We start from the raw sequence: 17,695 nt of genomic DNA on the forward strand, positions 1-17,695 counted from the left end.
AGTGCGGCGGGCTTGTGTAGTGTGTTCCGGCATGCAGGGAAAGAGCAGCATAGGCAGGGACAGTGTGTTCTTTTCTCAGGCATCTGAAGGAGTTAGTGGGTGTTGTGTGCCTCCAGCACAGTATACACCTATATCTACCCTTTATTGCTGGTGTTCTCTCATACAGGCATCTGCAGTAGTTAGTGGGTGTTGTGTGCCTCCAGCGCAGTATACACCTGTATCTACCCTTTATTGCTGGTGTTCTCTCATACAGGCATCTGCAGTAGTTAGTGGGTGTTGTGTGCCACCAGCAAAGCACAGTATACACCTGCATCTACCCTTTATTGCTGGTGTTCTATCACACAGGCATCTGCAGTAGATAGTGGGTGTTGTGTGCCTCCAGCACAGCACAATATACACCTGTATCTACCTGTATCCCTTTATTGCTGGTGTTCGCTCATACAGTCATCTGCAGTAGTTAGTGGGTGTTGTGTGCCTACAGCACAGTATACACTTGTATCTACCCTTTATTGCTGGTGTTCTCTCATACAGGCATCTGCAGTAGTTAGTGGGTGTTGTATGCCTCCAGCACAGCACAGTATACACCTGTATCTACCCTTTATTGCTGCTGTTCTATCATACAGGCATCTGCAGGAGTTAGTGGGTGTTGTGTGCCTCCAGCACAGCACAGTATACACCTGTATCTACCCTTTATTGCTGAGCCAATAAAAGAGGGTAAGCAGGCTCTGTGTCTAGAGACAACAGTGCTGGTCGTGGATGCGGTGCATCATCAGCAGCACGTAGCCATGGGACACGCTTGTCCTTATTTTCGGCAGCTGGACGTGTTGAGCTGCATCATGCCGAAGACTTGGTAGAGTGTATGACCAAGCCCCCTTCATCCTCCTCATCCTCTCTCACCCAGACTCAGGGTACTAGCAAAGCAGCTGCCAACGCGTTGTCTTCCCTTGTCTCTATGTCATCCTCAGTCACTCCTTCCAAAGACCCACCATGTCCTCCTGAGGAGTCCCCCGAACTGTTTGAGCCCAGTGTTGGGTACATGCTCCAGGAGGATGCCCAGCGTTTTGAAGGCTCTGATTATGATACCCAGCTATAGGAAGGCAGTATCGTGAGCACAGAGAGAGGGGATGCTCAAGAAGGACAGCAATCTGGCAGTCATGTTCCACCAGCTGCAGCATACTGCCAGGTTTGCTCCAGTGATGAAGAGGGAGGGGATGATGAGGTCACTGACTCCACGTGGGTGCCTGATAGGAGAGAGGAGGAGGAGGCACATCTCCAACGAGGCAGGATGCCCTCCGGGGGGCCAGCTTAGGGGCAGCAAGCCGACTGAATCACACCGCAGAGCTCCGCCTGTGCAGGGTGCTGCCTCTGTGGGTTATTCTAAAAGTTCTTTGGTGTGGGCCTTTTTTGAGATGAGTGCATCAGGTCGCACCGCTGCTATTTGCAACATATGTCTCAAGCGTATCTCGCGTGGCCAAAACATCAGCCACTTGGGCACCACATGCTTGACCAGACATATGTTGTCCTGCCATGCAGCTTGTTGGCAAGCGTACCTTAAGGACCCACACCAAAGAACAAAGCGGACCTCTCCTTGCTCCTCATCAGCTGGGATCTCCAACCCCACTAGACCTTCACTCATCTCTGAAACCTGCACTGAGAGGAATGAAGGTGTAGAATTAGCTATGTCACAGGCAAGTTCTTGCAGGCACTCTGCTAGCAGTACACCCACGTCCAGTTGTAGCAGGCAAATTTCCCTGCCCCAGCTGCTGAACCATGGAAAGAAGTTCACTCCCAGCCATCCACATGCCCAGCGGTTGAATGCTAGCTTGGCTAAATTGCTAGCAGTTCAATTGCTATCTTTTCAGTTGGTAGACTCGGCCCCCTTCCGTGAGTTTGTGCAATGTGCGGTTCCTCAGTGGCAGGTCTCCAAACACCAATTTTTCTCACGGGGCGATTCCAGCTCTCTACCGGCATGTGGAAGGCAATGTCCTTGCCTCGCTGGACAGGGCGGTCAGTGGTAAGGTGCATATTACCGCTGACTCATGGTCCAGCAGGCATGGACAGGGATGTTACCTATCTTTCACGGCCCATTGGGTCACTCTTCTGGCAGCTGGGAAGGATGCAGGACAAGGTGCAGTAGTTTTGGAGGTTGTTCCACCACCACGCCTACTACTGGTTGTGACACACCTCTCTCCTCCACCCCTCCTCTTCTTCTTCCTCCATGGCCTCTTCCAGTGCTCTGTCCTCGGAACCAGCAGTGCTCTGTAGGCGTTCAAGGGGCTACGCAAGTACGCAGGCAAAAAGATGTCATGCCATGTTTGCGCTGGTTTGTTTGGGGGACAGGAGCCACACTGGGGCAGATATTTTGTCAGTTCTGCAGGTGCAGGCCGAGAGGTGATTCACACCACGGCAGCTTAAGCCAGGAATGGTGGTTTGCAACAATGGTACCAACCTCCTCTCCACCCTCCGACAGGGACAACTGACCCATGTGCCCTGTGTGGCTCACGTCCTTAACCTGGTGGTGCAGTGGTTCTTGGGCAGGTACCTGGGCTTACAGGATGTCCTCAGGCAAGCCAGGAAAGTCTGTGTGCATTTCTGCTGATCATTTAATGCAAGTGCTCAGCTGGCTGAGCTCCAAAAGGAGTTGAACCTTCCCAAGAACCGCCTTATATGTGACATGCCCACCAGGTGGAACTCAACGTTAGCCATGCTGCAACGGCTGCACACACAGCAGAGGGCCATCAATAAGTACCTGTGCGACTACGGCACCAGGACAGGGTCAGGGGAGCTTGGTTTTTTCTCACCACGCCAGTGGGGCATGTTCAGGGATGCATACACTGTCCTGTCACTGTTTGAGGAGGCCACAAGGATGGTGAGCAGTGACAGTGCATGCATCAGTGACACTGTACCTCTTGTCCACCTCTTGGAGCATACGCTGCGTGGAATAATGGACAGGGCACTTGAGTCAAAACAGAGGCAGGAAGAGGAGGACTTCCTTGCCTCTCAAGGCCCCCTTTATCCAGACAGTGTTCCTGCTGTCCCACCCATCACACAGGAAGAGGACGAGGAGGAGGTGGAGGAGGATTTTGTCAGCATGGAGGTGAAGCCTGGCAATCAGCAGCAGCAGCAGCAGTCTTTTAGGGATGATTTACAGTCCCAAGAAACCTTCTACGTGGCTGGGAGGAGGTGGCTGTGGATCATGTTGTCCTTAGTGACCCAGAGGACTCCGAATGCCTCAGCTAACCTACGCTGCATGGTCTCCCTGATCCTGCAAAGCCTGCGGAAGGATCCTCGTATTCTTCGGATCAAGGAGAGGGACCATTACTGGCTGGCCACTCTCCTTGATCCACGGTAAAAGGGTAAGGTTGCGGACCTTATCTTGCCATCACAGAGGGAGCAGAGGATGCGACATCTCTGGGAGGCCTTGCAGAAAGGTCTGTGCAATGCGTTTCCGGAGACTGGGAGGTTACAAACTCCTGGTCCTGGACAACGTGTTGCTGAGGCTTCTGTCAGTCACTAAAGGAGTGGTGAAGAAGGTGGCTGTCTGACCAATGCATTCAGACAATTTTTTAGTCCGCAGCCCCAAGGTATGATGGGTTCCAGCAACCATCGCCAAGGTCTGATTTACATGGTGGAGGAATACCTAGGGGCAAGGTCAGACTTGGACACCTTTCCCACAGAAAATCCTCTGGCTTACTGGGTCTTGAGGATGGATCACTGGCCAGAGCTTGTACAGTATGCAATTGAGCTACTGGCCTGTCCTGCATCCAGAGTTCTTTTGGGAATGCACCTTCAGTGCTGCTGGTGGCTTTGTAACCGATCACAGGGTGCGCCTGTCCACTGACTCGGTTGATCGATTGACCTTCATAAAGATGAATCAGTCTTGGGTCACCACCAGCTGCCAAGCACCTGAAGCTGATGTAACCGAATATTTTTTTTTAAAAGTCACATCCCTTCAAGACTGCCTATGCTGATGCTGAGTAACTGTCCTGTTATGTTGACTGACTATCCTCTTCCTCCTCAATGATCCCGCTGATATCTTGGAAGAACATTTTTGGTTCTAGGTGATGCCACCAGCCCAATTTTCAAGCCCCTGTTTAACAGGGGCGTGTAATTACAAATTTTGATGCAATGCTTTAAAGCAGGACTCATTCCTGCACTTCAAATAGAGTATATGGGAGAGGTGTCAGTGTCATGGCACCAGCACCAGTGCCTAAGGCCCAATTTTTCAGCCCTGTTTAACAAGGGCATGTAATACAATTTTTGATGCAATGCTTTGCAGCAGGGCTCATTCCTGCACTCCAACTAGAGTATCTCGAAGAGGTTGCAGTGTATAAGCCCAATTTTTCAGCCACTGTTTAACAGGGCATGTAAGACAATTTTTGATGCAATGCTTTGCAGCAGGGCTCATTCTGGCACTCCAACTAGAGTATCTGGGAGAGGTTGCAGTGTTGTGGCACCAGCAAGCAGTGCGTAAGGCCCAATTTCTCAGCTCCTGTTTAACAGGGGCATGTAATTACAATTTTTGATATAATATTTCACAGCAGGGCCCGTTCCTGCGCCCACCAAGAGTAACTGTGAGGACTTATAGTGTTGTGGCGCCAGCACCACCACCACCACCACCACAACCACCAAAGGCATAATTTTTATACCACTGTTAAACAATGGTATGTAATTACAATTCTTGATATAATCATTCACAGCAGGGCGCTCCAGCGCCCACCAAGATTCACTTTGAGGGCTTACAGTGTTGTGGCAACACCAACACCTTAGGCCCCCATTTCTGCAGAGCATATATGGCAGGCCCCTACTTTCAAACATCCAACTTACAAACGTCTCCTACTTGCAAATGGAAGGAGACAACAGGAAGTGAGATGGAAAAAGATGGACGGCCAAAAAAATTATACAGGGGTGATAACCCTTCCCTATGTTTTCCAAAAAGCTTAAAAATAGATTTTTTGACTGGAGCTACACTTTAAAAATGCACTGGTTCAAAATAACAAACAGATTCCACTTAACACAACAAACCTACACAGTCCCTGTCTTGTTTGCACCACCTGTATACTGCTGTTCTGAGTATATAGGGCCTGGGGGCCCCACACCTTTCTTTTTTTTTTTGGGGTACGGGGTTCCCCTTAATATCTGTACAAGATCCAAAGGGGATGGTAATGGGCAGGGGGGCTACCCATGCCATTTTTCTCAATGATTTTCACCCGTATTGCTGGAACCAGATATTACATTAAAAAGCAAGCAGTCTTAAAGCGGAGGTCCACCCTAAAGTGGACCTTCCGCTCATTGGAATCCTCCCCCCCTCTGGCGCCACAATTGGCACCTTTCAGGGGGAGGGGGGTGCAGGTACCTGTACAGTACAGGTATCTGCACCCACTTCCAGCGTAGATTCTGCAGAAGGTATGCCCCTTTCCGCAGAATCTACGGCCCTTTCCGAAAGTCCCCCGCTGCCTGCTGGGAAACACACGGATCCCAGAGACAGCGGAGACCATCTTTATTGCGCAGCGCGACTCGCGCATGCGCAGTAGGGAACCGGGAAATGTAGCCGAAAGGCTCCACTTCCTGATTCCCATACCCAAGATGGCGGCGGCAGCACCCAAGAGACGATCGAGAGATCGGCTTTGGGTGCCGACATCGCGGGCGTGCTGGGCGGGTAAGTGTGACTATTTTAAAAGTCAGCAGTTGCAGTATTTGTAGCTGCTGGCTTTTAAAAAAAAAAAACGGCGGACTCCCGGCGAACTCCCGCTTTAAATTACTTTTTTTACGTTAAATGTCATTTTGTGCAGGGACTGTTCTAAACACAGGTAACACGTGGCACTTCACAAGCATACTATAGACACCCCCCAGGTACAATATTTAAAGGAATATTTCACTTTTTTTCACTTTAATCGTCATTAAAATCGGTGCTCCTGAAAAAATGTCAGTTTTTAAAAACATTTTAGGCATTGACCCATGTGCCCTGGGGAAGGAGCCTGGTGGTCCCCAAACCCTTTTTAGGACACTATATTGCATATTATCCATTAAAATTAGCACTTTTTATTTTGAACGTTCGAGTCCAATAGACTTCAATGGGGTTCTAAAGTTCGCACAAATTTTTGGTTCATTCAAAAGTTCTGGTGCGAACCAAACCGGGGGGGTGTTCGTGTCATCCCTAAACATCAAGGCAACTAGTATTTTCAGAAAGGAAAGGGAAGCCCATGTATTTATCTTAGGAAGGTTTACTTCAAACAATTCATCTTGGTCAGCGACCATCGCCTGTTGATTGCATTACAAAAGCACTAGAAAGACATTGAAAGGAGCATCCGTGTTCTTTGCCCTCCTGTAGGTATGTTTACGTTGTTAGACTGACAGCTATTGGGGTAGTGCTAGACGTAATAGCAGATTTAGAAAGGACTAAACAAACTCTAACTAATGCCTTTTAAGCAGTTACAGCAGTTCTATTCCTTCTGGTATAGTATTACAAAAATAAATATAATCTGTTCATTGTAAGCACCTCTGTTAGTAGTAAATGGGTTGTCTCAGCCCTCTAACTGTTATATCTGCAGGACAGCTTGTTCTGTTGAATGACAACAGACTTGCTGGTAGGGTTACCAGGTAAAAATAAAGGTTTAAAAAAAGCCTAAAAAAGAAAAATAATAAAGCCATCACATCTAAGAATTGATAAGCTTTAATATAATAAACGTTCCATTTAGGGGTTTAGCTAATTACACTGCGTATATTTAAACATACAATTTTCTTTTTGTAATGTTTAAATAACTGGAGTATATGAGGTATTTAACTACGTGGAACAAGCATGTACAACATGACCCTATGGAGGGCAATTACATCCCCGCCATCCCTGCAGTTACCGTATATACTCGAGTATAAGCCGAGATTTTCAGCCTCTTTTTTGAGGCTGAAAGTGCCCCCCTCGGCTTATACTCGAGTCATCGCTGTCTGCCTGCTCGATCAGCGTGTCGAGCAGACAGACAGCGGACATTCTAAAATTCAAAAGCCGCGCCTCCGCCTTCGCCTGTGATAGGCGGAACACTGAATTTCCCAGCAGTCAGTGTTCCGCCTATCACGGACATCCGCTCATCCTCGTACTACGGACGAGGATGAGACGATGTCCGTGATAGGCGGAACACAGGCTGCTGGGAAATTCAGTGTTCCGCCTATCACAGGCGAAGGCGGAGGCGCGGCTTTTGAATTTTAGAATGGCCGCCGAGGCGCCGACGAAGAGCGGCGATCCTGGCAAGGCACGGGACGGAGGCAAGGCAAGGCACGGCACGGCACGGCACGGGACGGGACGGAGGCAAGGCACGACACGGGACGGAGGCAAGGAGGCAAGGCACGGCACGGCACGGGACGGAGGCAAGGAGGCAAGGCACGGCACGGGACGGAGGCAAGGAGGCAAGGCACGGGACGGAGGCTCGGGACACAGGCTCGGGACACAGGTAGGCTGGACACACACACACACACACACACACACACACACATGGACACACACACACAGGGATGGATGGATGGAGACACACACACACAGGGATGGATGGATACACACACACACAGGGATGGATGGATGGATGGAGACACACACACACAGGGATGGATGGATGGAGACACACACACACAGGGATGGATGGATGGAGACACACACACACAGGGATGGATGGATGGACACACACACACACAGGGATGGATGGATGGATGGACACACACACACACAGGGATGGATGGATGGATGGACACACACACACACAGGGATGGATGGACGGACACACATGGATGGACGGACACACAGGGATGGACGGACACACACACAGGGATGGACAGGCATGTCTCACCCTCGGCTTATACACGAGTCAATAAGTTTGCCAGTTTTTTTGGGGGTAAATTGGGGGCCTCGGCTTATATTCGGGTCGGCCTATACTCGAGTATATACGGTATGTCTTCTTTGAGCCGCCTCGTTTGCCCCCAGTTTTAATGTTAAATTTAATTAAAGGCAGAGGTTAGCTTGAATAATATAATTCTGCTAGCAATCAAACTTAATGTTTGTGGTCTAATGAAGTATCTTTTCTGCTGTTATGACTGTAAATAAATAGAGAAGTAGGAAATAAACTCATTAAAATATAGTTTGGCTGTCTTAATTGCATTGGGTATACATTAGCATGTTTCTAAAGCAAAGTCTACATTTTTTCTCATGTTCCACTTTCAACTGTAAGTTTGTAAGCTCCCTGTAAAGCAATTGGAATTTTGGATTTTTACACGGATCACTGTCCTTGACCTTGTGTTAAAAAATAGGATGGATGTATTTGCATACAGACTTCTATGGGCAAACATTTGTGGATATCTGACCATCACACCTATAGAAGCTTGTGGGACATCCTGTTCTCAGACTATGATCATAGAGTTGATCCTCACCAGTCACCACTTCCTTTTGCAGCTATAACAGCCACCCTCCACTCTTCTAACAAGGCTTTCCACAAGATTTTTGGGTTGATTTGCTAAAACTAGAGAGTGCAAAATCTGGTGTTTTTTGGATTCCCCCTATTTAAATTACAAATATGTGGTCTTGTCTGTTTCTATAGTTAGCAAGTCTATCAAAGCTCTAATATTATTAATGGTGATGATATAATAATGATATTAGCTATACAAATAAGCCCAATGCTCAAAGACGCAAAGGTCTTATGTATTTACAGAGAAAATAGAACACTAACATAGAAATCTAAGAATATTATTAATGGTGATGATATAATAATGATATTAGCTATACAAATAAGCCCAATGCTCAAAGACGCAAAGGTCTTATGTATTTACAGAGAAAATAGAACACTAACATAGAAATCTAAGAATACCTGTATTAAAAGAGCAGGGATGATACATTATATTAAAAAAGAAAAGGAAAAGGAATACCCCCCAATAGGGTTTGACTTTAAGGGCAACACAATGCAAAAATTAGAAAATGTCAAAACCAATTACAAATTGGATACAACTTGTATATATGTATATTGGTTTCAATAAAAATTATATTCATTTTGTAATTTTGCATTGTGTAGCCCTTAAATCCCCACCCTATTGGGGGGTATTCCTTTTTCTTTTGGTCATATAAGGGATGTTGGCAACTTTTTTGATATAGTTGGATGTTTTTTCTTTTATGTTTATTAAAAATATAAAAGAGCAGAGATGATAAGTAAGTACTTCCTCCATGTTCTGCATCTTTTAGCTGGGCTCAATGAGAGAGAGAAGTAGAGGCCATTCATCATTGGCCTTTGCCTTTTTAAAACACACTCAGACACAACCCCCACAAACATCCTCTGCCCCCCCCCCCCATGAGCAAAAGGGCAATAGGAAGTATACTTTCAAAAGTATGTTGCTGTTCTCGATAACCACCAGCAGATGGCATTGATATATTGCCCTTGAGTCCTTGACCCAGGTCAGCATCACAGCCCACATGTTTGATGAGAAAGCGTGGCTCACAATCGGCCTTCCAGTTCATCGCAATGGTGTTCAGTAGGGTTGAGATCAGAGCTCAGTGCAGGCTACTCAATTTGCTTTACACTAAGTAAGCTATGTCTTTATGGATCTGGCCTTGTGCATATGGTGCAGTTTTTCTGGAACAGAAAATGGCCTTTCCTAGCTGTTTAACCTTTTGACACTATAGATGTTCTTTCCCATGATTTTTTGTATATACAGTGGTGTGAAAAAGTGTTTGCCCCCTTCCTCATTTCCTGTTCCTTTGCATGTTTGTCACACTTAAGTGTTTCGGAACATCAAACCAATTTAAACAATAGTCAAGGACAACACAAGTAAACACAAAATACAATTTGTAAATGAAGGTGTTTATTATTAAAGGTGAAAAAAAAATCCAAACCATCATGGCCCTGTGTGAAAAAGTGATTGCCCCCTAAACCTAATAACTGGTTGGGCCACCCTTAGCAGCAACAACTGCAACCAAGCGTTTGCAATAACGTGCAATGAGGCTTTTACAGCGTCCTGGAGGAATTTTGGCCCACTCATCTTTGCAGAATTGTCCTAATTCAGTTACATTAGAGGGTTTTCGAGCATGAACGGCCTTTTTAAGGTCATACCACAATATCTCAATAGGATTCAGGTCAGGACTTTGGCTAGGCCACTCCAAAGTCTTCATTTTGTTTTTCTTCAGCCATTCGGTGGTGGACTTGCTGGTGTGTTTAGGATCATTGTCCTGCTGCAGAACCCAAGTTCGTTTCAGCTTGAGTACACAAACAGATGGTCAGACATTCTCCTTCAGGATCTCTTGGTAGACAGCAGAATTCATAGTTCCTTTTATCACGGCAAGTCTTCCAGGTCCTGAAGCAGCAAAACAGCCCCAGACCATCACACTACCACCACCATATTTTACTGTTGGTATAATGTTCTTTTTATGGAATGCAGTGTTCCTTCTACACCAGATATACTTGGACACACACCTTCCAAAGAGTTCCACTTTTGTCTCATCGGTCCACAGAATGTTGTCCCAAAAGTCTTGGGGATCATCAAGATGTGTTGTGGAGAAATTGAGACGAGCTTTGATGTTCTTTTTGCTCAGCAGTGGTTTTCTCCTTGGAACTCTGCCATGCAGGCCATTTTTGCCCAGTCTTTTCCTGATGGTGGAGGCATGAACGCTGACCTTAACTGAGGCAAGTGAGGCCTGCAGTTCCTTGGATGTTGTTGTGGGGTCTTTTGTGACCTCTTGGATGAGTCGTCGCTGCGCTCTTGGGGTAATTTTGGGCGGCCGGCCACTCCTGGGAAGGTTCACCACTGTTCCATGTCTTCGCCATTTGTGGATAATGGCTCTCACTGTGGTTCGCTGGATTCCCAAAGCTTTGGAAATGGCTTTATAACCCTTTCCAGACTGATAGATCTCAATTACTTTCTTTCTCAATTGTTCCTGAATTTCTTTGGGTCTCGGCATGATGTGTAGCTTTTAAGGATCTTCTGGTGGACCTTACTGTGTCAAGCAGCTCCTATTTAAGTGATGCCTTGATTGTGAACAGGTGTGGCAATAATCAGGCCTGGGTGTGGCTAGAGAAATTGAACTCAGGTGTGGACAACCACAGTTATAGTATGTTTTAACAAGGGGGGCAATCACTTTTTCACACAGGGCCATGATGGTTTGGATTTTTTTTCACCTTTAATAATAAACACCTTCATTTACAAATTGCATTTTGTGTTTACTTGTGTTGTCCTTGACTATTGTTTAAATTGGTTTGATGTTCCGAAACACTTAAGTGTGACAAACATGCAAAGGAACAGGAAATGAGGAAGGGGGCAAACACTTTTTCACACCACTGTAATTGTTTCTTTTGTGCCCATCCCATACATGCCAGTGTCATTCCAAGCTTCTATACATGCCAGTGTTATTCAGAGCTTCTAATGTCACAGTTCACTGTCTTCAAACTTACCTGTTCCTGTTACAAGTCCACAGGTTTCATGCTGGATTTCCATTCACATTCCCTTATGACAGAACATATTCACTCTGTGTGTTTGTTGTTACAAGTATTTTCATAGTACCAACAGATTACAAAGCACTTTATACAGACATAAGTCCCTGCCCTCAATTGAAATTCACCTAAACAATGACCGACCTTTTAGGGCCCTTTCACCCATCTGTTTTGATGCATTTTGAGGGGGGAAGAATAGAAGAAGAATGCATGAAAAATGTTCACCTTTAGATACTGTGGAACTCTTCTTACCAATGCATCGCGGTTGCCGTATCATCACCAAGGCTGTACCGCCGTTGTCTGTGATTTCCCCCTTTACTTAATCCAGCACTAGAGAGATCATGTGACCGGACTATTGCAACTTCAGAATAGATAAATATACAGGTTTCTCCTTTTACACGGTAGTTAGAATAGGCTTAGAATGGGGGTGGGAGTAGACTGAACCATAGTTACGTTTTGGCTTGCCTTCCACTTTAAACCACTTAGAGATCTGATCTGGAAGGAGTTACACATAACACATTTGAGAAACCCTAAAGTCAATATATTTGTAACAGAGGAAGCTATGCTTATTGTTCTTACAGGCCGGATATATTTAATGTAGCCATCTTAAAGCGGAGGTCCACCCTAAAGTGGACCTTCCGCTCATCGGAACCCTCCACCCCTCCGGTGCCACAATCGGCACCTTTCAGGGGGGAGGGGGGTGCAGTTACCTGGATAATCCAGGTAACTGCACCCACTTCCGGGATAGCTCTCTGCGGAAAGGGGCGTAACTTACGCCCCTTTCCGCAAGTGCCCGCCCCTTCCCGTAAGTGCCCCGCTTCCTGCTGGGAAACACACAGATCCCGGAGGCAGCGGGGAGCGTCCTTATTGCGCAGCGCGATTCGCGCATGCGCAGTAGGGAACCGGGAAATGAAGCCGAAAGGCTCCATTTCCTGATTCCCATACCCAAGATGGCGGCGGCAGGACCCGACAGGCGACCTAGAGATCGGCTTCGGGTGACGACATCGCGGGCGCGCTGGACAGGTAAGTGTCACTATTTTAAAAGTCAGCAGCTGCAGTATTTGTAGCTGCTGGCTTTTAAAAAAAAAAAAACGCGGAGTCCGGTGGACTCCCGCTTTAAAGAAACCGCAATGCTTTCATCTGCTTTTTTTCCCCTCCCGCAATTAATGACAGAAATGTTGACAAGATAAAAATATTTTGTTTAGAACTTTAAAGATCACTAGCAGACACACAATGGCACCCTCCGTAGGATACGTGTAATTTGTCACACGATTCATGTGCTGCTATCAAACAAAAACAACAACAACAAAAAAACCCTGACCTAAATTCACATATGTCCTGAAATATCCTTCCAAAAGATCTTTCCTTTGTTTTATGCATCTTTCATTTGATCCTTTTTTCCACAAATACCAAAATAATGAGAGACAATATATAACATTAAAGCGGAGTTCTGCCTATTTTTTTTTTTAAACAAAAAAAAACTGCAGCTGCTGACTTTTAAAATATGGACATTTACCTGTCCAGGATGCCCACGATGTCGGCACCTGAAGCTGACCTGTCCCTCGGCTATCGGGTAGAGGCTCCACCATCTTCGGTAAGGAAATCAAGAAGTGAAGCCTTGCAGCATTGTTCCCTACTGCACATGCGCGAGTCACACTGTGCGATCCCACTGGTCCCTGCTGTCTTCTGGGACCTGTGTGTCTCCCACAAGACAGCGGGGGGGAGAGAGGAGGGGCCGGATATGGCATAGATATCGGTGGATACTGCGGCTATCTGTGCCCGGAAGTGGGAGCAAATACCTGGATTATACAGGTATCTGCTCCCCCTTCCCCCCTGAAATGTGCCAAATTGTTATTGGGTAGAACTCCACTTTAACGCAATTTATGTGCTCTAAAATCTAAAGCTGAACTCCAGGAAACCTAAAAATTCTTACCTGCAGTGAAGCTGTGCACACACTGTGTGTGTTAAAGTGTTACTAGACCCACAACAGTAAAATCAGTCTGTATATGCAGCAAAACATGCTTGTTATACTCACTGTGAAACCTAAGGGGTTAATCATGCGCATTGTGTAAAAAGGCTGCTTGGTCCTGTCTTCTCTGATCCTGCCCTTCTTCCACAATACCCAACCCATCTCCTGATAGAACTGAGCCTTGGGGGCACTCTGCATATGCTCAGCATGGTGTGTATTAGAGAGTTTTTTTGGGGGAGGGTGAATGTGATTGGCACAGGGCCAATCAGCACTGTCCAGACAGAGGAACAGGGGTCTTGTAGCCTCATTGGACAAACAGATGTGAATGAAAACTCCTCCTACAAGCTTTAACCAGTGCTTGACCAGACATTGATAGAAGTCACAAGACTGCTAAATACTGCTGATGAGAAAAGGTATTTAGCAGGTTATATTTACTAACGTTAATGCATTTCCATGCTCTGTGTACTGTAAGAGACCAGATGTAGTGTCAAAGAATGCTTATCAGACATTTGGCTCACAGAAATGTGCATGGATGCACAAGAAGTGCATGTTGGTGCTAGAGGGGCTGTTTGAGGATGCTTAAGAAATGTCTTAAGTGCTGGACTTTCAGCTGTTCCCTGCATCATGCGTTCTTCCTGTGTGTTTCCCTTGTTGCTGATCCAGCTTGCTCCTGACCTGATCTTAAATCCTGCTTCTGATTTGTCTCTTTTTTCCTGACCCTGGCTCTGTTCCTGACTTTGGCTCTGCTTATGACTCGGTACCTCATTGCCCACCTATTGATGACCCTGGCTAATCCTGTGACCATGCTTCTACCTCTGATCCTGACGGTCCTTCCTGCTCGAGTGTTTGCCTGGCTGTCCACTGCACCTGCTCTGCACTTTGCTGACTGTTCTGACAAGCTACGCATTATGAAGCTGCAGCACTGGTGGAGTGCCCCTTTAATCTTGGCTGGTCCCTGAGCTCAGCTACTGTTCCTGTCCTGATGGTCCACCTGATTCCCAGGATCTCCTACTCCAGCTGAAAGTTCTTCTATCAACACATGCTGGCACTCATGTTCCTCCTGTCCCTCGATACCCTCTGTTCCACTCTCAGTGGGAACAGGGCTGAAGATCTAAGAGAGGCCAACCTCATCATACTATATCAATCTCCTATCAAGTATGTGACATATAGGGAATGCAGGGTCTTGGGTTTAGTAACACTGTAACTGCTCATTTCTGTTGAGGGGATTTGGAAAAGCAGATTTACTAACCAAACCTTCGTTCTTGCAGACTCCTCTGCACTCTCTGGTGATCTAGGGTCCTTCAAGTCCAGTAAAGTGCTTTTACTGTCCTACAGACCAATCGAGTATGTAACCCTTGAGCCGTGAGTGCGCAGTTCCCCTGCAAGCAGAGCATTTTTAGGTTTCCTGCAGTTGGGCTTTAACCTACTGCATATACCATTACAATCAAATTATGCATCAGCTGTTAAAACATTTAAGTGGACCTAAAATTAAAAAGTGAATATTTGATGTGTTATAGTGAGCATCTAGAAATGTTTTTAAGCAGTACCTGAAAAATTTACTTTTTTCTAGGAATTCTTCCTGAAAATGTGTATTTCCTAACATACAGTTTTGTCCTGTAGCCTGACAACTCTATATCTGCAATGGGAGATTATCTAAAACACTGTGTATGTGACTACTAGTCTCATCAGGGTTTGAGTATAATTTGACGATGTTGGTATTGTGCTGTTGACCTGCTGACCTTCTGATGACCTGCTGGAGAGGAAGTTGTACCTGAGGACCTGCAGTGCAAAAATCTCCCTGCTCATGCTTCTTTCATTCTGTGCATCTTCCCTTCAATCCACCTCTGATGTTGGTTCTTGATTATTAAAAGTGTCCACTGTTGCTGATGACACAATCACTAGTATGACATTGCCCTAATGCCACGTACACATGACCGAATTGTCCAGTAGACCGCATTACGCCGGACAATTCGATCACGTGTGGGCTCCAGCTGACTTTTTCATCGTAAAGTCTGGCAGACTTAGTAAGTAGTTTTGCATCAAAATTTGTCCGCCGGATTTGGCTTTCAGCGGACAATCCATTTGTCAGTGTGCTAGTCCAGCGTACTAAGAATGACGCATGCTCAGAAGCAAGTACGAGAAGGAAGCTATTGGCTACTGGCTATTGAACTTCCTTTTTCTAGTCCCGTCGTACGTACTGTACGTCATCACATTAGAAATCGCCGGATTTTCGGAGGGTCTGTGTGTGGCCAAGTCCATTCGTTAGAAAGTCTGGCGGATTGTTTGCCGGACTAAGTCCGCCAGACAATTCGGTCGTGTGTACGTGGCATTAGAAATTCTGCAGCTAAAGCTCTTGAGTACTTGATGGTGATGATTTCTTTAATTTTGTGTTACTCACAGCGTCACTTTAAGGTCTTTAGGAGGGAAGCAAATATTACAGTTTGGCTATGCTGTTCAGTGAAGTTTGTGAAACTTAAAAAAATATTTTATAATATTCTAATAACGAATTTCATGAAATTAAATTGCATTTGATAGTTTAAATGTGTGCAGTTCTGGCACCTGATACCTCATACCCACTCAGAGCACAACACAAAATATGTTCATCATCATTTACATATGCCAGCTTTTCAGTGCAGGTGGCCATATTAATCTTTGCAAGAATAAGAAATTATCAAGAACAGATTAAAAAAAATATTGGAATTTCATGGCCAAAAATACCATATGCTTAATAATTATGGCCTCATTTATCTTATGTAAAACTAACAACCAACAGAACAAAAATCTTAACTTGGAAAATACTTTGTGCTATAAAGTACAAAACTTTTATGTTTTTATCATGTAGACATAAAAATCATTTTTTTCAATTCATTTTTCTTGAGTTTTAACAAAGAATAGTTTACAAAAGGAATATAAGAAGAATCGCCAGAGTAAACATATGACATATCCAAGGAGAAAAAGCATAAAAAAATGACAAAGTCATAGTCACACATAGTACCGAGCCACACAGGCTTACTTGTCAATCTTCAGCATTTTACAAATAATGTTATTGCTTACAGTATTTCCTTTTGAAATTGCTAGTTGCCTTGTTGCCTGTGTTTTTTTTTCTTTGGTATACTGTATATTTACAGAAATGCAAGAAATGCATTTTATTGGTGAGATATGCTCAAAATGAATAGTTCTTCCATTTTGTGCAAAAATGTGTAACAAAACAAAGTAAGATTACTGGATGAATATTATATTATAGAAAATAGAACAATGTCAAAAAGTATAGTTAAGTTCTTAAAATAAAATTTGTGTGTGCATCTGTATTTGTGTGTCAGCAAAGCTCCCACTGTCTGTGCCACTTAAAGTGAACTACAGAATCTTTTGTTTAAAAAAAAAATAGCAGCTCTTTGTCCCCACCTTCACCTAAAAAGGGCTAGATTAAGTTACTTCTGAGTCTAGTAGTGCCAGGCTGGCATCTTGCAAAGAAGATGTCCATGAGCACCCTCCCAGAACTGGAGGCTCACTCTGTAGCCATCTGTAGCTGTAGGGAAAGAACAATTACCCATGATTTCATCATACCAGTCTAAAAATTCCTGGAGAAAAGGTAAGAAAAGATTGTTTAAAAAATGCAAGGGACACCCGGTAACAGATATTTCCATTGTGTTGATGTGACTGATTCATTGTGTGGTACTGTATGTCCAGATATGTTTGCTTCTTAACCTCCTAGGTTAATGTTGAAGTTTGTGCCAATTGACCTTTTGCAAGAAGAAAAAATGCAAGGGGGCTCCAGGGAGAAGAAGACCTTGGAGGTAGGACTAGGGTTCCACTTTACAATCTGTTATGCTCTGTTTTTGAAAAAAGATGTTCAGAGTAGCTTGGCAAAAGCTCAGGCTAGTTGATGACCTGGTCAAAATACTGCATAAACATGAATTTATGAAAAATGAATAAATGATCCCTCTTAAATGTGCTTAATGCAATTTCAAATAAAGTAAATATTCAAATTAATGCAACAAACAGTAAGATGCTTTTTTAGACCTCAGTGCCCCCTTTCATTCAATTAACAGATCAGAAGCATTTATCATACTTTCTGGTGGGATAAAAGAGAGGCCAGCTTTATTCCCCTTTTTTGACAAAGAAACATGAAAAACATTGCTGTCTGGGCTTTTGTTTGCTTCTTTCACCGTTCTCATTATAACGTGACATTACCACAAGATCATCTCTCCGTCACTTTCTGCTTTAATGGAAATAACACTGAACTCCTTCAAAAGAATGGTGACAGCCAGCACAAACC

Source organism: Lithobates pipiens, unplaced genomic scaffold (assembly GCF_037356315.1).
Source record: "Lithobates pipiens isolate NorthernLeopardFrog02 unplaced genomic scaffold, aLitPip1_a1.2 Scaffold_16, whole genome shotgun sequence".
NCBI classification, from domain to species: Eukaryota; Metazoa; Chordata; class Amphibia; order Anura; family Ranidae; genus Lithobates; species Lithobates pipiens.